The 26427-nt window shown below is 40.3% G+C and overlaps 1 protein-coding gene across 5 annotated transcripts in view; it reads left to right on the forward strand.

The window, feature by feature from the left end:
• Positions 1-1523: 1523 nt before the first annotated feature.
• Positions 1524-26427, forward strand: part of LOC106571498 (disheveled-associated activator of morphogenesis 1) — a 136720-nt gene continuing 111816 nt past the window's right edge. For 4 of the 5 annotated variants that reach the window (XM_014144661.2, XM_014144665.2, XM_045695770.1 and 1 more), the window contains exon 1: positions 1524-1811. The gene's annotated coding sequence lies outside the window, so the exon portion shown is untranslated. The remainder of the gene's footprint in view (positions 1812-26427) is intronic. The other variant, XM_014144663.2, reaches the window with a different exon arrangement.

The raw sequence follows: 26427 nt of genomic DNA on the forward strand, positions 1-26427 counted from the left end.
CTCCAGGACATCTACAGCACCTGGTATCACAGGAAAGCCAAGAAAATCATCAAGGACCTCAGCCACCCGAGCCACAGCCTGTTCACCCCGCTACCATCCAGAACACAAGGTCAGTACAGGTGCATCAAAGCTGGGATTGAGAGACTGAAAAACAGCTTCTATCTCAACGCCATCAGAATGTTAAATAGTCAACACTAGCCGGTACCCTGCCCTGAACTTTAGTCACTGTCACTAGCCGGCTACCACCCGGTTACTCTACCATGCACCTTAGAGGCTGCTGCCCTATGTACATAGTAATAGAACACTGGTCACTTTAATAATGTTTACATACTGTTTTACCCATTTCATATGTATACACTGTATATTCTAGTCAAGGCCTATCCTGTTTAACTATATGCTATTCTATCCTACGTATTCTTCAGATATGCTACATATTCTATCCATATTGCCTATATATCCCAATACACACACACACTAATATTTCTAGATTTCTGAATTCCATTATTGCACTTTTTAGATGTGTGTATATTAGTGTGTATTGCTAGATATAACTGCACTGTTGGAAGTAGGAACACAAGCATTTTGCTACATCCACAATAACATCTGCTAAATATGTGTATGCGACCAATAACATTTGATTTGAAAGACACTATTTGTGGAATAACCTAAAAGCTGTATGGCTAAAAGAGGCCATGTTGAATAAAAAAAAATATGTATTTCAAGAAAGCTTATTGGATAATTATTTTCTTTCACAACCCAGCTCCCTCAGTAGAGGTTCTTGTAGACAGATTGAATGATCAATATACAGTATTTTGCAGTGCATTATACATTTCTTTAAAATTGCAGGTTGTGAAAATATGAAATCGTTTGATTAGTTTGGCAATAAATTGACTTGAGATAGTAAGCAAGTTCTACAACTACTTTGGTGTTGTTACTGACTTATAAACAAGAACATACTGTCACAATATTCAGACCAGATAGCCTAACATAAAAAACATAGTTTTATTGATTATTATAATAGGGATTTTAGCCTAGGTATTTTGATAAACCTGGGAAAATATATCAAAAGCCACAACAGAAAGATATAGCAGTGAGGTGATTCGATTAACCTGTCTCGGGCCCCCTTGTAGACGTGTTTTACACCGGGTGAAAGTTGATTGCATTCGTTTTGTAACAAGGCTGCCTCCCGGGCGAAGCCAGGTGCCCCGCTCAAAGCCCACGACGAATTCGGCTCAAACTATGCTGCCTTGTTGACAACATGGCCGAGTGGCGCAAGATTACTGATCGATTTGAGAATGGTGCTCCTCACCGTTTTTGCCCGTTATCCCGTTATGACGTATAACGGGCCATAGACCGGTGCCCTGCTGCTTAGCATAATCGAATCCGCCCAGTGAAGCTCTTTAAGGGTAAATAATATTATGTTTTTGTAATACTCACGAGAGAAGGCTAGATGGTAGCATTGGCCAACTACAGTTCCCAGAAAACGTTCATCTCTATAAGCATGCACATTGGCTTTTTGATAATCGCAAAGGGGATGATGTCACTGGGACAATCTCTATTGATTCTCCTCGCGTCCTCTCTCCTCTCATATCTCCTCGCCTCCTTCTCAAAACCGATTGGAGGATAAGGTCAGAAGGGCGGGACCTCTTTTTTTGTTTTTAATCCAATGGTTTTTGAGTAGGAGGCGAGGAGAATGCCAATGCAATTGAGATTATCCCCAAAATACCGAGTCTACGGGTAGCGCAATATTAAACAGTATATTGTTTGCTGGGAGTACTTGTGGATATCAGAAAAATGTGCACCCACACGAGGTAAGAATGGTTTTGGTGCAGACTTTTGAGCGAGTTTCTTGAATACGCTCATGCATCCGTGCAGAACCTTCGATAGGCCCCTTAGAAATTCTATTGTGCTGTTTGTCTTGCAGAAAGAGGCAGTGACACCGGCTAGAATGATCAGAGACTACTGAATGTAGGACGCATTTCATTATGTTGATGTGTAACGTGGTTACATCCTGCGTATTATTTTTTGTTGCTGTGTTAACTTTTTCTTTGCTCTTATTTCCCCAACTTGTATACCTAGTGTTGTAGTTCGACGCTCACGAGAGCCTCTGTGATCAATTGTTTATCAACAGTTTCTATGTCGTTCGCAAAGCCTGTCAGTATGTCAGTAATTTGCAAGTGCTGTTTTCATCTCATGTATGATAAACACCCACGTAGGCTAGCCTACTCAATTGGTTCACTAGCTAGCAGATTGTAACGGGCTAATTTGATGCTCCATTAGCAGTTACAGGTTAGGTACTGTTTGGCGTAGCAGAGGAGACTGGTACATACCGGTAGTTAGTCCGGGTAGCTATTGGTTAACTATCTGCATTGACCCTTTATCGTTAACTCTGACTCATCACATACGCTGCTGCTACTGTTTAGTATCTATCCTGTTGTCTAGTCACTTGCTTTCGGAAAGTACTCAGACACCTTGACTTTTTCCGCATTTTGTTACGTTACAGCCTTATTCTAAAATTGATTTAAAATAATAATAATCCTCAGCAATTTACACACAATACCCCAATGACAAAGCAGAAAAAAACAGATACCTTACTTATGTAAGTATTTGCTATGGGACTCGAAATTGAGCTCAGCTGTATCCTGTTTCCATTGATCACCCTTGAGCTGTTTCTACAACTTGATTGGAGTCCACCTGTGGTACATTCAATTGATTGGACATTGACTTGGAAAGGCACACACCTGCCTATGTAAGGTCCCACAGTTGACAGTGCATGTCAGAGCAAAAACCAAACCATGAGATCAAAGGCATTGTCCATAGAGCTCTGAGACAGGGTTGTGTCGAGGCACAGATCTGGGGAAGGGTACCAAAACATGTCTGCAGCATTGAAGGTCCCCAAGAACAGTGGCCTCCATCATTCTTAAATTGAAGAAGTTTGGAACCGCCAAGACTTTCCCTAGAGCTGGCCGCTTGGCCAAACTGAGCAATCGGGGGAGAAGGGCCTTGGTCAGGGAGGTGACCAAGAACCGATGGTTACTCTGACAGAGTTCCTCTGTGTAGATGGTTGCCTTCTGGAAGTTTCTCCCATCTCTGCAGCATGCCACCAATCAGGCCTTCATGGTAGAGTGGCGAGACGGGAGCCACTCCTCAGTAAAAGGCACATGATAGCCGGCTTGGTGTTTGCCAAAAGGCACCTAAAGATTCTTAGACAATAAGAAACAACATTCTCTGGTCTGATGAAACCAAGATTGAACTCTTTGGCCTGAATGCCAAGCGTCAGTCTGGAGGAATGGCACCATCCCTATGGTGATGCATGGGTGGCAGCATCATGCTGTGGGGATGTTTTTCAGGGACTGGGAGACTACTCAGGATCGATGCAAAGTACAGAGATCCTTGATGAAAACCTGCTCCAGGGCTCTCAGGACCTCAGACTGGGGCAAAGGTTCGCCTTCCAACAGGACAATGACCCAAAGCACACAGCCAAGACAATGCAGGAGTGGCTTCGGGACAAGTCTCTGAATGTCCTTGAGTGGCCCAGACTTGAACCCGATCGAACATCTCTGGAGAGACCTGAAAATCGCTGTGCAGCGACGCTCCCCATCCAACCGGACAGAGCTTGATTGGATCTGCAGAGAAGAATGGGAGAAACTCTCCAAATACATGTGCCAAGCTTGTCTCGTCATACCCAAGACACTCGATTCTTTAATCGCTGCCAAAGGTGCTTCAACAAAGTACTGAGTAAAGGGTCTTTATTTCTTTTAAATAAATAAGCAAGAAATTCGAGGCCAGTTTTAGCTTTGTCATTGTGGGGTATTGTGTCTAGATGAGGGGGAAAAAACATTTTAATACGTCACAGCCTTATTCTAAAATGTGGAAAAAGTAAAGATCTGAATACTTTCTGAAGGCACTGTATGTACAGCGGGGGAAAAGTATTTGATCCCCTGCTGATTTTGTACGTTTGCCCACATACAAAGAAATGATCAGTCTATAATTTTAATGGTAGGTTTATTTGAACAGTGAGAGACAGAATAACAACAAAAGAATCCAGAAAAACGCATGTCAAAAATGTTATAAAATGATTTGTATTTTAATGAGGGAAATAAGTATTTGACCCCTCTGCAAAACATGACTTAGTACTTGGTGGCAAAACCCTTGTTGGCAATCAGAGGTCAGACGTTTCTTGTAGTTGGCCACCACGTTTGCACACATCTTAGGAGGGATTTTGTCCCATTCCTCTTTGCAGATCTTCTCCAAGTCATTAAGGTTTCGAGGCTGACGTTTGGCAACTCAAACCTTCAGCTCCCTCCACAGATTTTCTATGGGATTAAGGTCTGGAGACTGGCTAGGCCACTCCAGGACCTTGATGTGCTTCTTCTTGAGCCACTCCTTTGTTGCCTTGGCTGTGTGTTTTGGGTCATTGTCATGTTGGAATACCCATCCACAACCCATTTTCAATGTTCTGGCTGAGGGAAGGATGTTCTCACCCAAGATTTGACAGTACATGGCCCTGTCCATCGTCCCTTTGATGCGGTGAAGTTGTCCTGTCCCCTTAGCAGAAAAACACCCCCAAAGCATAATGTTTCCACCTCCATGTTTGAGTGTGGGGATGGTGTTCTTGGGGTCATAGGCAGCATTCCTCCTCCTCCAAACACGGCGAGTTGAGTTGATGCCAAAGAGCTCCATTTTGGTCTCATCTGACCACAACACTTTCACCCAGTTGTCCTCTGAATCATTCAGATGTACATTGGCAAACTTAAGACGGGCATGTATATGTATTCTTGAGCAGGGGGACCTGGCGGGCGCTGCAGGATTTCAGTCCTTCACGGCGTAGTGTGTTACCAATTGTTTTCTTGGTGACTATGGTCCCAGCTGCCTTGAGATCATTGACAAGATCCTCCCGTGTAGTTCTGGGCTGATTCCTCACCGTTCTCATGATCATTGCAGCCCCACGAGGTGAGATCTTGCATGGAGCCCCAGGCTGAGGGATATTGACAGTTCTTTTGTGTTTCTTCCATTTACGAATAATCGCACCAAATGTTGTCGCCTTCTCACCAAGCTGCTTGGCGATGGTCTTGTAGCCCATTCCAGCCTTGTGTAGGTCTACAATCTTGTCCCTGACATCCTTGGAGAGCTCTTTGGTCTTGGCCATGGTGGAGAGTTTGGAATCTGATTGCTTGCTTCTGTGGACAGGTGTCTTTTTTACAGGTAACAAACTGAGATTAGGAGCACTCCCTTTAAGAGTGTGCTCCTAATCTCAGCTCGTTACCTGTATAAAAGACACCTGGGAGCCAGAAATCTTTCTGATTGAGAGGGGGTCAAATACTTATTTTCCCTCATTTAAAATGCAAATCAATTTATAACATTTTTGACATGTGTTTTTCTGGATATTTTTGTTGTTATTCTGTCTCTCACTGTTCAAATAAACCTACCATTAAAATTATAGACTGATCCTTTCTTTATCAGTGGGCAAATGTACAAAATCAGCAAGGGATCAAATAATTTTTTTCCCCCACTGTACATATCTACCTCAATTACCTCGTACCCCTGCACATCGACTCGGTACTGGTACCCCGTGTATATAGCAAAGTTATCATTACTCATTGTATGTTTATTCCTCATGCTATTATTATTATTATTATTATAATATATATTTTTAAATTTCTCTCTCCATTGTTGGGAAGAGCCCGTAAGTAAGCATTTCATCATTAGTCTACACCTGTTGTTTACAAAGCATGTGACAACATTATTTTTTTGATCTGTATGAGATGGAACACGGGATATCCCGCAGATTTCTTACTAAAGCCTGCAAGTGTATTCTGGTTTGGTGGACAATTTATTAGCAGAGCTGGAGAAAATGTTAAGGCAATTTACTCATGTCCGGCGACCTACTGAAAGGTAGGTGATCGTCAGCAGCCTTGGATATCTTGGTGTTTTCTGTATACATGTATTCAGCTTATTTTTAGATGGTGTGGTGCATTAAACTGAATACGTTTTGCAAGCCATTTCAGTCTTGGTTACATAAGGGAATAGGCCCACAGCAGTTTATGAAATCATCTTGGTATCATCAGTGCAATATTTTATTAAGTGCAGTGAAGGTTAGTAGGCTATTATGGCTGCACGGTTCAAAAAACATTATCATACATTTTATATTCTGTGGTTTTCAGTGATCTTTCATACCTCTAAATGGGCATCAGTGAATGTACTATATGAGATGTAGGTCTGTGGCTTGGCATACACCCCTAAATCACCCATGCATGTCCTGTGTCTCAAGGATTGTGTGTAATGGAGTTCGCTACAGTATGCCTTGGTGTGGGTACAGTTTTCTTCTGAAATATACAAGCCATCTATACACCTCATGACCAAGTCTATGAATCACATGCTAAAAAGTAGTAGACTAGTAAATTCTATGCTTATAGAATGAGCAGTCACTCGATGACTAGACCCTGGCTACCAACGAAGGTGCAGGGCTCTTTTTAGAGTGATGATTATATAACTTTTCTCTATAGAGTCTCAAGGTTCCTCTCCTGAGCACAGCCATTGCCACCTGTCTCTTAATTTCTTCTTCTGACAGACAGCTCATTGGAGATGCTCTCAGAAAGGTCAGGCTCCTTAAAGCCCCTGATTTGACTGTTTCGGGTTTCGGGTATTTATAACCAATACCCCTTTCTCCTTATCCTGTGTGCGCCTCCGGGCCCGTCGCCATGGCAACTGGCTCGACCTTGGGAAAGTGGGGAGGGGAAAGGGAGCAATGCGGGGATGCTCTCTCCATCTTCCACAGGCTCCATTCCACTCCATTCAACTGCCTGGCCTTGAGTTGTAGAGCTGGATTAGCCGGACAATAGCAGGAAAATCCATCTGCAGTGACTGCCTCGCTTAGTACTGCTTCTGTTCAGAGACTTTGCTCTGTTTGGTTCCCTTGTAATTTATGCGAAAGGAGGAGGAACAGTACAAGAAAAAATGTTCATGCCCCTGTTTGTATAAGAGTGCAGGTTGCGATTTCTGCCACAACACTGAGGGAGAGCATCTTTGGGAGAATAAGGAAGAATGGGGGCACTTATTGACGTTCATCGTGTTGTTGCCACAGGGGATTGCTACTGAGATAGCTTTTTTTCAGTTATTTTATAGAGATTGAACTGAGATTTTGTATACTTATAAGGCAGTAGTTTTTAAAGTAGCGCTCAAGAGCCTGAAAGGGTCCCCAAAAATTGTGTACAACGACATCACGTCATTGTTCTCAAGCCCCCATATTGGGTGCACAAAGACAGTACATTTTTGGGGGGGAATAACTGTGGTGTCCATGTTGGGCTCTCCCCGCAACCTCATTGGACAATACTCTGCCGACCTGATCCCGCCGCCCACTTTAACCTTGCAACCTTATTGTCCATAATTCCACCTGCCAATCAACATTGTCCATCAGTTCGGTTGTTGCAGGTGTATTCTAGTAGTTGCATGCATGATCTCATGAGAATAGAATGGCAAGCGAATGTGATAATGTAATTTTATACAATGGAAATGTTATACTTTTATATGTTGGTATAAAATGTTCTACTCCATGAAAGGTGTGTGTTGATTATAGCATATTCCTACGTGATGAATTATGATCGCTGGCAATCAACAGCTGCAGTGTTGCCTATTGGATAATCTCATATCATGGAATATGTGTGAAAGTTTATAAAGACAAGGTGCACACATGGGATTATTTGTTTTGGATGGATGGTTGACACAACAAAGGTAGAGTTCTATTTTCTAAAAAGTGGGTGAAAGTTTGCGGTATACATTTCTCGATCACATAAGTTATGCATGTTGTGTCACGATTCATGAACGGTATAAATGGATGGACGTGCCCCTGGCAAAAACCTTAGTCCATTGTGCAAAACTTTCCTAAATTCTATCAAAATACACCAGCGATACCATTTAGGAGATACAGGTTGTGAGCATAGTGTTTCTGATCTGGTTGACAATCATCTTCCAATGTGTTTGTCTGGCTACAATGCCATCTTTCCAGAGAAATGCATTGAAAGAGTAATGAAACTACTACCAAGGTTTAATAGATTAGAAAACATTCGAATTTATGATGCATGATTTGATCAATGTATTTTCACTGTTATCAAAATAACTAAGGGTAAGTGCATGCAGCCAGGGAAAGCTTCTTGCTTCAGAGCATGCATTCACGACATGACAGGGATGAGCGTGCAGATCTGATGCACCAAAGGATGCCAGGTTTGAATGTTTCTCCGCTGGGAGAGGACTGTAGATGATTTATTACATTATGCGTCAATGTATGCATAATGTAATAAACCATCTACAGTCCTCGCCAAGTCCAAAAAATAACGACAGAATTTGACATTAAATTCATAAATGGATATTCCCAACAATGACTGATAACACATAGCGGGGGCTACAAAGTGGACTTTCTAATGGGTGCATACTCCAGTCTATCATTGTTGGTCCTGGAGCCATTGAATACTGGACTACACTCCAGTTGAACATCAGAGTAGACACCTAAGTAATGCAGTCAGTTGTACAACTGACTAGGTATCCCCCTTTCCCTTGTTTCAGAGTATAAGAGCTTTAACCCACTTCAAGTTAGCCAGAGCAACAATGCTCTCATTTCTCAAAATATGGATGTTTGGCCCATCCACTTTCATAATGTATTGAGACTTTATGAAACAACAGTGGTTCTCTGACACCAGAGTTGAGAAACCCTGATAAATAGTGGAACATTTCTAAGTGATTTAGCAGATGATGTATGGCACTACTACATCTGACTGGTGTTCAGTACTACAGCAGTTTCAGAGGACCAACATTGTGCAGGCCCACCATACCCTATGCGATAGGACCCTGTTGGCAATAGAAACAACAATGGGCCTGTGTGGCTGTTTGAATGTCTCTTTCTCTGCACAGTGTGCTTCACTTGGGACAGACAATGGTTTCATTTAGCATCACTTATCCACTGAGTCCCTGTCTGTCACCAGGGTGCTCCCACCACACCCTGCCCTCGCTCTGTCTCGCCTTGTCCGCTTGGGACTGACGGACCATACACTGAATTGACCACACCTGACCCTAAGATGGGATAACACTTTAGGGATACTTCGTAAACAAATAATATTTAGAGAATATATTGAAACAATGGTCTTGCCTTGACCAAGGCACTTACCCTAATTTTCTCCAGGGTGCCGTACTACTATGGCTGACCCTGTAAAACAACACATTTCACTGCACCCATCTTTTTTTGCCTCGACGCAAGCATATAAGGAATTTAGCTCATCTGGTATGCTTGGGTCACTGGCAGCTCATGGCTGGGTTTCCTTTTATAATCTGTGATTGTTGGATGTGGCAGTGTTTGCAAACCCTCTCTTATTCCTGTATTGACGTTTCCACTGTTTGTTGGCTTATTAGTGTCCCACTCTTGAAAGTGGCAGCTCTAGTCTCTAGCTCAGTGTGGATGTTTCCTGTAATCCATGGCTTCTGGTTGGGATATGTACGTCATTTTGATGATGACTTCGTCAATGCACTTATTAATGAAGCCAGGGATTTATGTGGTAAACTCCTCAATGCAATCAGATGAATCCCGGAACATATTCCAGTCTGTGCTAGCAAAACAGTCCTGTAGCTTTGCATCCGCTTCATCCGACCTCTTCCGTATTGAGCGTATAACTGGTACTTCCTGTTTTGAGATTTTGCTTGTAAGCATGAATCAGGAGGATAGAGTTATGGTCAGATTTACCAAATGGAGGGCGAGCGAGAGCTTTGTATGCGAGGGAGGGAGAGCTTTGTTTACGTCTCTGTGTGTGGGGTAAATGTGATCTAGAGGTTGTGTGTTTTTTTGTTTTTTTTTCCCCCCCGGCTCCAGTTGCACAGGTGACATGCTGGTAAAAATAAGGTAAGAGGGATTTCAGTTCCGCTGTATGAAAATCACCGCTAGGAGCGTCACCTCTGGATGTGCATTTTCTTGTTTGCTTATGTCCCTATACAGCTCATTAAGTGTGATCTTAGTGACAGCATCAGTTTGTGGTGGTAAATAGACAGCTATGAAAAATATAGATACGCAAAAATAGTTTGTCACATGGATGTAGTTTTTGTGACCCCCAAGATGGAGACGGGCTAGAATTTTTGCTAAAACTTGCCTATTTGGTTAGTGAACGGTCTTGACCTCTGTCAATCGGCACCACACCCATGTTAATACTGTACATGGTATATGGGCCTGTTACTTTTGTATTCAGAACGTGGAGGAAAAGTAGAGTAGTTCTTGTCTTGTTCTTCCATTTTGTTTCCCTCCGATCACGTTCTGTTCTTTGCAGCTAAAATAGGATTATGCACCAAGCCGGGTGACTGTAATTACCTCTGATTTCTGCCCCGCCTCACCCTCCCCCTCTGCTATTTTCTCCTCCATCTCCCTCATTTTTCTCTTCAATTGCACTGTTTGTTTGCATTCATGTGGAAGTATCATTATTACAAGCTCTGCATGAGAGCTTAGCTTGACTGAACTGTTTTATCTGGACTCTCCCAGCAATTTAGGCCTAGATTATATTTGCGTCTTTTTCTTTTGCCATTGTTTGATGCTATAGACGAATATTTCTTGAATTACTGATATAATTTTAGCCCTATTAAATGTTGCTATGAAAAGATTACCAAAAAAACGATTGTCTTTTAGAAATGCTGGTATTTGATTTTTCTAGGCCGCATGATTTTCCGTCTTTTCTGCAAATTGGTAGTGTGGTTATGAATTGCCTAAACTTAAATGTGAACATGCATGACTTATTTGCCTGGCTTCCCAAACCCCTTCAGCTGGCCAAACTCTACGCCACGCCCAGGGACATAAGTTTCTTCTCTGCAATGAGTCTTGATCTGAGTACCTCCCCGATGATTTCTAGAATGGAAATCCATTCTAGACCTTCTGATTGGTCCCAGAAACCAATGGGTTGGGCCAGAGCAGAACAAACTTGGGAAAAGCGGTGTTTTGAAAATGTGTCATTGGTTAGAGATGATCCAATCTCTGACTTTGTTTTGTACAACACCCCTCGTTTGACGTCCCCACAAACAACTTCAATGATGGCCGTCTCCGACTGAAGTATGTAGCGAACGATAGAGCAGTGGAAGAATTCGGTTTGAGTCGTCAGGCAAATGAGATATACATTGCCTTGGAAAAGTATTAATCTCCCTTTGCATTTTTCCTATTTTGTTGCATTACAACCTCATTTTAAATGGATTATTATTTGGATTTCCTGTGATGGACATACACAAAATAGTCCAAATTGGTGAAGTGAAATTAAAAAAATTACTTGTTTAAATTTTTTTTTTTAAGTGGTGGATAATATGTATTCGCTCCTAAATAAGATCTGGTGCAACTAATTACCTTCAGAAGTCACACAATTAGTTAAATAAAGTCGACCTGTGTGCAGTCTGTCACATGATCTGCCACATGATCTCAGTACATATACACCTGTTCTGAAAGGCCCCAGAGTCTGCAACACCACTAAGCAAGGGGCATCACCAAGCAAGTGGCTCTCCAAACAGGTCAGGGACAAAGTTGTGGAGAAGTCCAGATCAGGGTTGAGTTATAAAAAAAGATCTGAAACTTTGAACATCCCACTGAGCCCCGTGTGGCTCAGTTGGTAGAGCATGGTGTTTGCAACGCCAGGGTTGTGGGTTCGATTCCCACGGGGGACCAGTACAGAAAAAAATGTATGAAATGTATGCATTCACTACTGTAAGTTGCTCTGGATAAGAGCGTCTGCTAAATGACTTAAATGTAAATCTAGAGGTCGACCGATTTAATCGAAATGGCTGATTTTTAATTAGGGACGATTTCAAGTTTTCATAACAACCGGTAATCGGCATTTTTGGACACCGATCATGGCCGATTTTATTGCACTCCACGAGGCGACTGCGTGGCAGGCTGACTACCTGTTATGCAAGTGCAGCAAGGAGCCAAGGTAAGGTGCTAGCTAGCATTAAACATATTTTATAAAAAACAATCTTAACATAATCGATAGTTAACCTCTTACATCTAGACGTTCCGCTAGCGGAACACCTGCTCCAATATCCAATGATAGGTGTGGCGCGAATTACAAATTCCTCAAAAATACAAAAACTTCAATTTTTCAAACATATGACTATTTCACAGCATTTTAAAGACAAGACTCTCCTTTATCTAACCACACTGTCCGATTTCAAAAAGGCTTTACAGCGAAAGCAAAACATTAGATTATGTCAGGAGAGTATCCAGCCAGAAATAATCAGACACCCATTTTTCAAGCTAGCATATAATGTCACAAAAACCAAAACCACAGCTAAATGCAGCACTAACCTTAGATGATCTTCATCAGATGACACTCCTAGGACATTATGTTATACAATACATGCATGTTTTGTTAAATCAAGTTCATATTTAAATCAAAAACCAGCTTTTTACATTAGCATGTGACGTTCAGAACTAGCATTCCCACCGAACACTTCCGGTGAATTTACTAAATTACTCACGATAAACGTTCACAAAAACATAATTATTTTAAGAATTATATATACAGAACTCCTTTATGCAATCGCGGTGTCCGATTTTTAAAATAGCTTTTCGGTGAAAGCACATTTTGCAATATTCTGAGTAGATAGCCCGGCCATCACAGGCTAGCTATTTTGACACCCACCAAGTTTGGTACTCACCAAACTCAGATTTACTATAAGAAAAATTGGATTACCTTTGCTGTTCTTCGTCAGAATGCACTCCCAGGACTTCTACTTCAACAACAAATGTTGGTTTGGTTCCAAATAATCCATATTTATATCCAAATAGCGGCGTTTTGTTCGTGCGTTCAAGACACTATCCGAAGGGTGACGCGCGAGCGCATATCGTGACAAAAAATGTCAAAATATTCCATTACCGTACTTCGAAGCATGTCAAACGCTGTTTAAAATCAATTATTTATGCGATTTTTCTCGTAAAATAGCGATAATATTCTGACCGGGAGACGTCGTTTTTGTTCAAAGACTGAAAATGTAAAATGGACTCTTCACGTACACGCGCGCACCCGTCTCATTATTCTCAGATCGACCACTATCCAAATGCGCTACTGTTTTTCAGCCAGTGACTGCAGAGTCATCATTCAACGTTCTGGCGCCTTCTGAGAGCCTATGGGAGCCTTAGAAAGTGTCACGTTACAGCAGAGATCCTCTGTTTTCAATAAAGAGGCTAAAGAAGGCCAAGAAATGGTTAGAGAGGGCACTTCCTGTTTGGAATGTTCTCAGGTTTTGGCCTGCCATATGAGTTCTGTTATACTCAGACACCATTCAAACAGTTTTAGAAACTTTAGGGTGTTTTCTATCCAAATCAAACAATTATATGCATATTCTAGTTTCTGGGCAGGAGTAATAAACAGATTAAATCGGGTACGTTTTTTATCCGGCCGTGAAAATACTGCCCCCTATCCATAACAGGATAACATGAGATTATGTTAGGACAGCGCCGAGACAAGAAAAACCACACAGCCATTTTCCAAGCAAGGAGAGGCGTCACAAAACCCAGAAATACAGCTAAAATGAATCGCTAACCTTTGATCTTCATCAGATGGCACTCATAGGACTTCATGTTACACAATACATGTATGTTTAAGTTCATATTTATATCCAAAAACCCCATTTTACATTGGCGTGTAATGTTCAGAAATGTTTTGCCTCCCAAAACTTCCGGTGAATGAGCACATCAATTTACAGAAATACTCATCATAAACGTTGATAAAATATTAAACTGTTATTCAAAGAATTATAGATACACTTCTCCTTAATGCAACCGCTGTGTCAGATTTAAAAAAAACTTTACAGCGAAAGCACACTTTGCAATAATCTGAGTACGGCGCTCAGACGACGACAACAACAAGCAATACAGATACCCGCCATTTTGGAGTCAAACTAAAATCAGAAATGGCATTATACATTTTCACTTACCTTTGATGATCTTCATCAGAATGCACTCCCAGGAATCCCAGTTCCACAATAAATGTTTGTTTTGTTCGATAAAGTCCATCATTTATGTCCAAATACCTCCTTTTTGTTCGAGCGTTTAGTCCACTACTCCAAATGCAGGAAGCGAGCGCGAAAAGTCATAAAAAGTTAGATTTACGTTGGTAGAAACATGTCAAATGATGTATAGAATCAATCTTTAGGATGTTTTTATCATAAATCTTCCATAATATTCCAACCGGACGATTCCTTTGTCTTCAAAAAAGAAAAGGAACACAGCTAACTCTCACGTGAGGGCGCGCCACTGAACTCATGTCATTTTCTCAGTCGTCTACTTCCAGGAGTTCTTATTCGCTCCCCTTTCACAATAGAAGCCTGAAACGACTTCTAAAGACTGTTGACATCTAGTGGAAGCCTTAGGAAGTGCAATCTGACCCCACAGACACTGGATATTCGATACGCTTTCACTTGAAAACTACAAACCTCAGAATTCCCACTTCCTGGTTGGCTTTTTCTCAGGTTTTCACCTGCCATATGAGTCCTGTTATACTCACAGACATTTATTTTAACAGTTTTGGAAACGTCAGCGTGTTTTCTATCCAAATCTACTAATTATATGCATATGCATAGCTTCTGGGCCTGAGTAACAGGCAGTTTACTCTGGGGACGCTTTTCATCCCAACTTTCCAAAGAGTTAAATTATGGGCGTTGTCGTGCTCAAACTCCTGGTTATGGGGGACCTTGTATGTGTCCAAAAGAGCTCTTCTCAAGTCTTTGCTGCTGCTTGGTGTTAATTAGCACCCTAGGGACCCAACCCACTGTTTTGTGCATTAGCTTGCAATTTCAATAACCTTGTGGAGGATGTGGACACTCCAAGTTCAAATGGGGCTTTTCCTACCTTCCATGGAGGCAGAAATTCTTCAATGTCCCCCTTCTTTCAACCTGAGCCTCACCAGATGTGAGGCTTTCTCTGAGGCTTTCTCGCTTGACGCGATCAAATAAATGCCTGACTGGTTCGGAATGTGAGTTATTGGCGTTGCTGGTGCAGTTCGGAATTTGAAACTCCTGAAAATGGGTATAGGCCGGGGTACTTTGGAATGCCTTCCATAAATTTGCTCAGAATTCTGCATCTCCTGGTGTGGTAAATAATTGCAGTCTCTCCATCGAACCTGTCTAAAAAGAAACTTATTGAATATCATTAACATATTATGGCAATTCCACAGTAACTGAATTGCGTCAAATCAGATTTTTCACTTAAATGTATACCAAACAAACTTTGAAATCAATGTTTTTTTTTTATCAAACCATACAACTATATGCACAAGTACTACTTTGAACAATTTACAGTGAACATTTAAAAAAAAACTAAAAAAATAAACATTTACTGGAAGAACTGTACAGATGTAAAGTTTGGTAACAGAATTTCAGTAAAATCTCCCTGTTTTTTAATATGACCACATTTTCCCTATATATCTGCCCCAAATTAAGATTCAAAGATGGCTGCAGAAAGAATGGGGTGACACCTTGACTTATAAAAAAATATATGTTATTGAACTACATTAAATGAAGTGGATTTATAAGCCTTAACAGTATTGCAGTAATGGGATTTTATAATTTGCATAATCTCTACTTCACAGAAATGAATTATTATGGATATTAATGTCATTCTCTTTATGGTGACGTATCCTAAATAGGTACACAAAGGCATACCTATGCAATATCCTCCTTTTGTATATTTGGGTATTCTATAACTAATTGTTAGGTCTACCTTGTTACTTCTGTGCAATTTTATTACCCTTATGAGGGAGAGAAATTTGAAAATATGTTAAACTTACACAAGGCAAATAATTTATCCAAAATGAAATGTGTTTATTTGTTGGCAGGGGTCTATACTTTCCATTTCTAATACTTTTTCTGCTAGATGTTTTCTAAGACCCCTTTTCCATCTGTTTGATCAGAAATCAAAGCCTTTGCTTATTCCTAATATTTATGATGCCATCATTTATACAAAATATAGACTCTTAGCTAATATTTGACACCAGATTTGACATGTTTCTATGAACTTGGTGCTCAAGGGTCCTTTTACATGGAAATGACAGTTAGTCTTGGAAGACTAGCCCTTGGTGGGCTCAGAGATCCTAACAAACAAACAAACATTTAGAATTTTGGACAGCGAATGTAAGCCAATTCAACCAATTCGAACCCCAAAATACTTCACCAATCTGTGTGGATAGAGCAGGCAAAATAGTTGTTTATATGCGTGATGGACAAACAAGTGTAGCCTATGGCGAAAGATGTGACTGAAATTTTAAGGGTGGGGAGAGAGCGAGAGGGTTGATGAGCAGGCTTGACATGCTCACATCTTATGACATGAATTAGGTCCACAGAATTCTACCTAGGATGAGTGGCTTCTATGAAAGAACTTTGAATGTCCTTTGCGCTAGCAAGCTAACAAGCTTGTGTGTGCAGAGCGGCACCAGAATTAACACATCTTACTTTTTTTTTTGTAGTTTATGCTTCAGAGGTAGCCTAAACACGCACACACATCTGCAAAGATTTTCAGCTTGCAGGCAGACGCTGGAATACATTTCTGAGTGACAGTGAGGGCTTTGCATAGGCACTTTGTTGCGTTTTTTTGTGGGACTAGAAAAAAATGCCTTGAACGTAAAATAAAGTTTAAGCAGTTTCCATGCTTTTAATATAACGGTTCTGTTATCGAACAGTATGGATCACTTTCGTTCCTGGCTCTGTTCCTTGATTAAAAATATTTTAGGTTCTGTTTCCTGAATCACTTCCAACCCTTGATAGAATTAGTGTTATTTTTGGTACTTCTGTCAAATGTGTCACACGGATCAAGCCTGTCCATCAGCGCAGCCGACCCCTTATCAAAGTGCACACTTACTCATTGCTAGCCTGTACTGGGAGTCTGAGCTGCATCATGTTGGCTCCCCACTCAGTTTAGGTATGTTGAAACTGTTAAGTACTGTTTGCAAAACAGTGTCCGTGAAGACTACAACACTTTACAATGGAAGATAGTGATCAGCGACAAGTGCTTTTTGAGTTTGGTTCATTTATAAAAAATTATAATCACGGTTTTTGGTTTTGATTGTATTTTTTTTTAACATATTAAATGCATTATGAAATATTTTAGAGCTTTTTAATGGAAATTCCAAAGCCAAAAATAGTGAACATTCAATTGCCAAAACAGAAAATATTCCATTGTCTCTGTCAGGTCCACATTGGGTAGACATCAATAGAAAAATTGGAAATGACTCAGAAATAATACAATTTATATTACTTACTCATTTTTATTAGATTACTTTATCATCTGATCTCTGCTCAGGCAGAGGCAGCCAAACAGCCAGACAATGTTCTCTGTTCTCCCCATACTGTAGGCTATTGTCTTTAGTCATCCTACTTAGCTAGGCTAGCCTGGCTAAGCATGCTGCAGAGCTGTCTGACGATCATTTTACTAGTTCTTAAAAGTAGATAAGGCATACTTTCACAAACTGTCTCCCTCTCATAGTTGTCTACATTCCTCTCTCATGTGGTCTGTGTGTGTCTAACATAGCAGGCGTAAAAGTAGATCCATCTCAGACAGCCGGAAAAAACAGGCAAAATGGATTTTGGTCATTGTAGTTCATTACCATGTTCTTACGCTTAATTAAAACTCACTTCAGCCCAGCATCCCACGTAGTTCTTCACAGGATTTATCTCATGAAGGATTTGATTTCTCTCTATAGAAACAGCGCATTGGGCTCACAAAATGGACTGACATCAGTCAATTAGTAGTTAATAACACCACAAAAAAACGTTATGTCGGTTAATTGCTCAGCACTAATGGAAGAAGACACTGGTAGCTTCCAGCTTTGTAGGTTAACTTTCCTTGCTAGCTGACAGCTAAAGCTAACATCACTTCACTACCCTAGTACTTTGTTTCTGATTGAATATGCAAACCATAATGCAAAATATGCTGATTTCGAAGCTGAACACCACCAAAATGAACTTATTCGGTCTCTTTCATGTCTCTCCCAAAGATTATCTGTTGCCTCAGCAAACTGACTGCCTCATGAATGATGTCATTACTGGTTAAAGAGAGAGCGCATATTTTTATAAAATAAGCTACTTCTATGCAGTTGTTGATCAGTATCATAAAATAAGTCTCAAATGGAACGGGAAATATATTTTTGGGTTATCTGTAGCTCCATGAAATCAGCCAAAACAAGCTTTAACCCAATGGATGCACTCCTATTGAATATGTGTTCACCTGTATTGTGGATAGGCCTAGGCTACATCTTGATTTACCATTTATCAATAGATTTACCATTCAAATAAATCATTACAATTATGTAGTTTGCTACTCGAAACTCAAAAGATGCCAGAGCAGTAGCTGAGTTTCTATTTGGACCAAGTGCCATTTGGTGATTTTTGGCTAAAATGCCTGGTATCAAAGTCACAATTCTGGAATCCTGACAACACTAGTAGATAGCCTTGCGGCGACACCCCAATTGTAAAGAAACTCAGGTAGCATTACTCTCCTTACACACAGAATGGTGAGAGCACATGTCCCAAAAGAAATGCGTCGCATGGTCGTTTTTAGGTATTTTGGAAGCCATTCAGCCCTGTTGTGTTGAAATGTGAGTTAGTTGTTTATTATTATTTATTTTTTTACAAGGTTTTAGGATCTCATTGAAAGCAGTGAGGGGTAGGGCTGGGCGATATGGCCTCATAACTAGATTTTTCAACTCGATTTCACTATATATATATATATATGTGTGTATGTGTGTGTGTGTGTGTGTATGTATGTATAATAATGTGATGTATGTATGTATGTTCTCTAAATAAGCTTTGTTGCACAATTTTAAAGGTCAAAACTCTGCATGTGAAATTATACCTAGGCTAAATAGAAGCCTTCCACAACCATAAGATCCACTAATAATTTAAATTATATTATCAGTATAGTTTAATCTGCTTTTTGTAATAATCACTGATCTGGCTTTCAAGTCGGTCTATAACATTATTTTTATAAAAATTGTTGTCATTTATTTATTTTTTACACCCCTTTTTCTCCCCAATTTCATGGTATCCAATTGGTAGTTAGTCTTGTCTCAACGCTGCAACTCCCGTACGGACTCGGGAGAGGCGAAGATCGAGAGCCGTGCGTCCTCCGAAACACGACTCAAACACGACGCTGCTTCTTGACACAATGCCTGCTTAACCCAGAAGCCAGCCACACCAATTCAACGTGCATGTAAACAAGTACATCCCTGCCGGCCAAACCCTCCCCTAACCCGAACGACGCTTGGCCAATTGTGCGCCGCCCCATGGGTCTCCCGGTCGCGGCCGACTGCGCCAGAGCCTGGACTCGAACCAGGATCTCTAGTGGCGCAGCTAGCACTGTGATGCTATGCCTTAGACCAGTGCGCCACTCGGAGTGGTCGACCGATTAATCGGAATGGCCGATTTGTATTTTTTTTAATATTTTTTGGTATTTTTTTTAATATTTTTAATGGTTTTATTTTTTAATTTAATATTTTTTTATTTATTTTTTTTTTTTTTAATTAGGGCCGATTTCAAATTTTCATAGCAATCGGTATGTTTGGCCGATTTTAGTTTTGTTTGTATTTTTATTATTTTTTTATATATATATATATATATATATATATATATTATATATTATTATATATATTTTTTTTTTTTATACTTTAACTTTTTTTGCTTTTTTAAAATTATAAATAAAAAATATATTTTTTGTTTTTATAAATAGAAAAAATAGAAAAATGTACACCTTTATTTAACTAGGCAAGTCAGATTAAGAACACGTTCTATTTTCAATGACGGCCTAGGAACGGGGGTTAACTGCCTTGTTTAGGGGGGAGTCGTTTTTGCAACCGTCCGGTTGCAAGTCCAATGCTCTAACCACCTGCCTTACATTGCTCTCCACGAGGAGCCTGCATGGCAGGCTGACTATCTGTTACGCGAGGGCAGCAAGAAGCCAAGGTAAGTTGCTAGCTAGCATTAAACTTATAAACTATCAATCGTAACATAATCAGTAGTTAACTACACATGGTTGATGATATTACTAGTTTATCTAACATGTCCTGCATTGCATATAATCGATGCGGTGCCTGTTAATTTCTCATCGAATCACAGCCTACTTCCACAAACGGGTGATGATTTAACAAGCGCATTTGCGAAAAAGCACTGTCGTTGCACCAATGTACCTAACCATAAACATCAATGCCTTTCTTTAAAATCAATACACAAGTATACATTTTTAAACCTGCATATTTAGTTACTTTTGCCTGATAACATGAGATTGTGTCACTGCTCTTGCGTTCATTGCCTGGCTCGTTGCGAACTAATTTGCCAGAATTTTACGTAATTATGACATACCATTGAAGGTGGTGCAATGTAACAGGAATATTTAGAGTTAGGGATGCCACCCGTTAGATAAAATACGGACCGGTTCCGTATTTCAATGAAAGAAAAAAATGTTTTGTTTTGGAGATGATAGTTTCCAGATTCGACCATATTAATGACCTAAGGCTCGTATTTCTGTGTGTTATGTTATAATTAAGTCTATGATTTGATAGAGCAGTCTGACTGAGCGGTGGTAGGCACCAGCAGGCTCGTAAGCATTCATTCAAACAGCACTTTTGTGAGTTTTGCCAGCAGCTTTCGCAATGCATTGCGCTGTTTAGGACTTCAAGCCTGTCAACTCTCAAGATTAGGCTGGTGTAACCGATGTGAAATGGATAGCTAGTTAGCGGGTGCGCGCTAATAGCGTTTCAAACGTCACTCGCTCTGAGACTTGGAGTAGTTGTTCCCCTTGCTCTGCACGGGTAACGCTGCTTCCAGGGTGGCTGTTGTCGATGTGTTCCTGGTTCGAGCCCAGGTAGGAGCGAGGAGAGGGACGGAAGCTATACTGTTACACTAGCAATACTAAAGTGCCTATAAGAACATCCAATAGTCAAAGGTATATGAAATACAAATCGTATAGAGAGAAATAGTCTTATAATAACTACAACCTAAAACTTCTTACCTGGGAATATTGAAGACTCATGTTAAAAGGAACCACCAGCTTTCATATGTTCCCATGTTCTGAGCAAGGCACTTAAACGTTAGCTTTCTTACATGGCACATATTGCACTTTTACTTTCTTCTCCAACACTTTGTTTTTGCATTATTTAAACCAAATTGAACATGTTTTGTTATTTATTTGAGGCTAAATTGATTTTATTGATGTATTATATTAAGTTAAAATAAGTGTTCATTCAGTATTGTTGTAATTGTCATTATTACACATAAAGAAAAAAAAATCGGCCGATAAATCGGTATCGGCTTTTTTGGTCCGCAAATAATCGGTATCGGCGGTGAAAAATCATAATCGGTCGACCTCTAATAAGCTCAAGCCCACATGCTAGTGAGTAGCGGGCTAATCTTTATATTTAAAGTCTGTTCATTTTAGATATGTACTTGCTAACAAGGTAGAACAGTTTTAACTGTTATGAATACACCCTCCTGTCAGTCTCCAACTGTTTGAACAACAGCCTGTTCACTTTGTTAAGATTATTGAAATCAAGTTGCCTACCTGATGACAAGATGCTTATTTCTCAGAATGAGAACGATTCATCCATAAATAGCACACTTCTCCAGCGTGCCAGTGGCCATCGAATGTGAGCATTTGCCCACTGAAGTCAGTTACGATGGCATAATTTTTCAGTTGTGTAAACCCTTAGTTTCATCAGCTGTCAGGGTGGCTGTTTTCAAATGATCCCGCAGGTGAAAAAGCCGGACGTTGAGGTCCTGGGCTTGCGTGGTTACACGTGGTTGTGAGGTCAGTTGGACATATTGCCAAATTCTCTGAAACGACATTGGAGACAACTTGTGGTAGAGAAATGAACATTCAATTCTCTGACAACAGCTCTGGTGGACATTTCTGCAGTCAGCTTGCCAATTGCACGCTCCCTGAATACTTGAGACATCTGTAGCATTGTGTTGTGTGACCAAACTGCACATTTTATAGTGGCCTTTTACTGCCCCCAGCATAAGGTGCACCTGTGTAATGATCATGCTGTTTAATCAGCTTCTTGATATGCCACACCTATCAGGTGGATGGATTATCTTGGCAAAGGAGAAATGCTCATTAACAGGGAAGTAAACAGATTTGTCCACAAAATCTGAAATATGTTTTTGTGCATATGGAACATTTCTATGATCTTTGATTTCAGCTCATGGAACATGGGACCAACACTTTACATGTTGCATTTACAGTTGAAGTCGGAAGTTTACATACACCTTAGCCAACTACATTTAAACTCAGATTTTCACAATTCCTGACATTTAATCCTATTAAAAATGCCCTGTCTTAGGTCAGTTAGGATCACCACTTTATTTTAAGAAAGTGAAATGTCAGAATAATAATAGAGAGAATGATTTAGTTCAGCTTTTATTTCTTTCATCACATTCCCAGTGGGTCAGAAGTTTACATGCGCTCAATTAGTATTTGGTTGCATTCGGGTAGCCTTCCACAAGCTTCCCACAATAAGTTGTGTGAATTTTGGCCCATTCATCCTGACATAGCTGGTGTAACTGAGTCAGGTTTGTAGGCCTCCTTGCTCGCACACACTTTTTCAGTTCTGCCCACACATTTTCTATAGGAATGAGGTCAGGGCTTTGTGATGGCCACTCCAATACCTTGACTTTGTTGTCCTTAAGCCATTTTGCCACAACTTTGGAAGTATGCTTGGGGTCATTGTTCATTTGGAAGACCCATTTGCGACCAAGCTTTAACTTCATGACTGATGTCTTGAGATGTTGCTTCAATATATCCACATAATTTTCCTTCCTCATGACGCCATCTATTTTCTTAAGTGCACCAGTCCCTCAAGCAGCAAAGCACCCCCACAACATTATGCTGCCATCCCTGTGCTTCACAGTCGGGATGGTGTTCTTCGGCATGCAAGCCTCCCCCTTTTTCCTCCAAACATAAAGATGGTCATTATGGCCAAACATTTCAATTTTTTTTTCATCAGACCAGAGGACATTTCTCCAAATAGTACGATCTCTGCAGTTACAAACCATAGTCTGGCTTTTCTATGGCAGTTTTGGAGCAGTTGCTTCCTGAGCAGCCTTTCAGGTTATGTTGATATAGGACTCGTTTTACTGTGGATATAGATAGTTTTGTACCTGTTTCCTCCAGCATCTTCACAAGGTCCTTTGCTGTTGTTCTGGGATTGATTTTCACTTTTCGCACCAAAGTACGTTCATCAGTACGGGGAAGAAAAAAAAAAATGTATGCAATGTAAGTTGCTCTGGATAAGAGCGTCTGCTAAATGACTAAAATGTAAATGTAAATCTGTAGGAGACAACGCGTCTCCTTCCTGAGCGGTATGACGGCTGCATGGGCCCATGGTGTTTATACTTGCACACTATTGTTTGTACAGATGAACGCGGTACCTTAAGGCATTTGGAAATTGCTCCCAAGGATGAACCAGACTTTTGGAGGTCTACAATTGTTTTTCTGAGGTCTTGGCTGATTTCTTTAGATTTTCTTATGATGTCAAGCAAAGAGGCACTGATTATGAATGTAGGCCTTGAAATACATCCACAGGTACACCTCCTCCAATTGACTCAAATTATGTCAATTAGCTTATCAGAAGCTTCTAAAGCCATGACATAATTTTCTGGAATTTTCCAAGATGTTTTAAAGGCACACTCAACTTAGTGCATGTAAACTTCTGACCCACTGGAATTGTGATACAGTGGATTATAAGTGAAATAATGTGTCTGTAAACAATTGTTGGAAAAATTACTTGTATCATGCACAAAGTAGATGTCCTAACCAACTTGCCAAAACTATAGTTTGTTAACAAGAAATTTGTGGAGTGGTTGAAAAACGAGTTTTAATGACTCATTACATACACATGCATAGTGTATGTAAACTTCTGACTTCAAGTGTATATTTTTGTTCCGTGTACATTTTGAATGTAAATTCTTAATGCGTAGGATGTGTGGTTTCCTCCTGGAAGCCATGACTTGTTAGGTTTTCTCAGTCAGAATGTACGTGCCTGTTAGATTCCTTTATCATTAGATTTTCCCATCGGAAGACCATCCCCTCTATCAACAGCAAGAGATGCCTCATGTTTTGCCACCATGCTTTTTTCTACTTTGCTTCCACACCCGTTTGTTCACCTTTCTTTTGTTACCTGTGACAAGGCATTGTCTTGTTCGTCATTGTTTGCGAGAGCAACATCTGACACAGGGAACTACGTGTGCAGAGAGTAAGCTTCAAACAAGAAATCAGCCTCTTTGGGTTAAGAGGACAGGGAGTATAAGGGTCATGGGGCCATTTGTTCCCCCTGGATTCCAAAAAGCCCTTCCTTGTTAAAAAAGGCTTTCCCCCCCACATTTGAAGGATTTGATATCTTCACCATATGTCTGGTTTGATAGTCATTGGGTTTCTCCGAGCCATTTTCAGAAAAATGACGAGACAGGAGGCATCATCCAATTACCAAAAGTGCTTCAGCAGCAACACAGATTACCTTGGCTTGTCCTGAACCCTGCTGCTATTCAGGGCCCTGAAATTTACAGTATTCCGCTAGTTATTGGTGCGATGACTGATGCTGGAAAAGAGGCCCTTTTTTTTTATTTGAAAACTTTGCTCTGTCGGGAAAGCACTAGATTTCATGTGTCTTCGGGGTAAAGGGAGCAACATGGCGGCAGGTTTGAACACTCATAAATCTTCTTTCTGTCTACCGCTTACTCTTATGGTGAAATAGAAAATGAAGGGATATTCATTTGCTCAGCGCTTGAACTGATTGTCCCCACCAGACCCCTTCTGATTGGTTTCCCATTAAGATTGGAGGTGTTTTGAATTAAGTGGATTATGCAACCATTAAGTCCACATGTAGGCTAGCCCAGTGATTATCTCAAAACTGATGTACCATGTGTATTTCTTTTCATTACCTGGCCTTCAGTTTTTGTCCATTCCCTATTCCTGGGTATTCAGCACCAGCGTAAAGATACTGTATGTACTCTGTCATGTCTTACAATAACCCTGAAAAAATATATAGTTTGCTCAACTTGTCTCCAGTTCAGGATGTGCTTGTGGTATTTTCTTAATTATTATCTAGAGTTGCTCAGTTGTTTACCTGTAATTTGTTTTCTGTCAGTGGCACTGTTCTTTGGAATATTTTGACATGCCATTTGATTTGAAGGAGGAATACTTTTTGCAAGTGTGGTCAATAGTACAAGAAAAAAGGATGTGGAACACTAGCTACACTGACCAAAATGAGCTGCGTCACCAGCGACCTGTGTACAGCTCTTGAAATGGGGCACAGAATGGCGTGCAGTTCAGAGCATTTTCTCCTTCACCCAGAAGGGGAGATGAGCAGCCTTTTGAGTTTACTCTCTTAAATCTGCAAAATGTAACCTTTTTGGGCGACCTGATAAAATTCACATAAAAATGTGAATTATAGATCTGTCATTGAAAACAAGTCTAAGAAGCAGTAGAACTGTTCTATGTGCCCTATTCTTCCTGTTCTTAAGTTTCGTTTTCATGTCTTACTTTTGGTTTTGTATGCCTCCTTCAAACAGCTGAAAATACACAATATTTTTGGTAAGGAAAAATATATTTCATAGTGTTTTAGATGGTCCAATGATTTTCTAAACTTTAGTTGCTTATTTTATCACACAAACTGAAATTAGGAAAACTATTAGAATTTTTGCAACCAGGAAATGGCAGAGTGATTTCTGCATAGTGCACCTTTAAGCCTGTGACTATATAGGACCAGCCCCCCACCCGCCCCCTCTGATCATATCATGCTTAGACATGCTGATGTTCATGCTTGTGTGGCTTACTAGGTATCTATGAACTTGAAGAGGGTGAAGTGAAAGGGCAATAGGACAAGATCTCATTGCTTTGTTTCCTTGCAACCTGTCATGTATGTTCCTTGCAACTCTTCTGCTTTTTAATGTTAGTAATGCACTTTCTTGGTTAAATGCAAATAACACACCCAAAAGTCTTCACATATTCCCAAGAGAAGTAACCCTTGTAGCTGCACTCTACTTTATACTACTATAAATATACTGGAGATGTAGAAATGGGTGACCCATGTAATAGTTTTTTGTGCCACTGAAATTCTTAGATGTGTCCTTGAGTCAAAGGCACAGGATGTTCTAGTTCTGGTGTAACTGTGCCACCCGCTCTGGTTTCACTTCAGTGGAGGCACTTCAAGGACCTGCAAAAACACATACAAATATTAGACTGTTTTAGTTCTTTGAATAGGGAAAATAGTTTGGTAGTCTTTTTAAATGTTAAGCGTCTTTAATGTAGGCCACGTCCCAGGAATGTAGTTAAGCAGTTTCACAATTAATCCAAAATACTTTATGGACTGTAGCCTACTTCCTAAAGGGTTAAATGTGTGCCAGCTTTTATCTCTGACTGCCGTTTTTATAAAGAATTGT

This window comes from Salmo salar, chromosome ssa15 (assembly GCF_905237065.1).
Source record: "Salmo salar chromosome ssa15, Ssal_v3.1, whole genome shotgun sequence".
Classification (NCBI taxonomy): domain Eukaryota; kingdom Metazoa; phylum Chordata; class Actinopteri; order Salmoniformes; family Salmonidae; genus Salmo; species Salmo salar.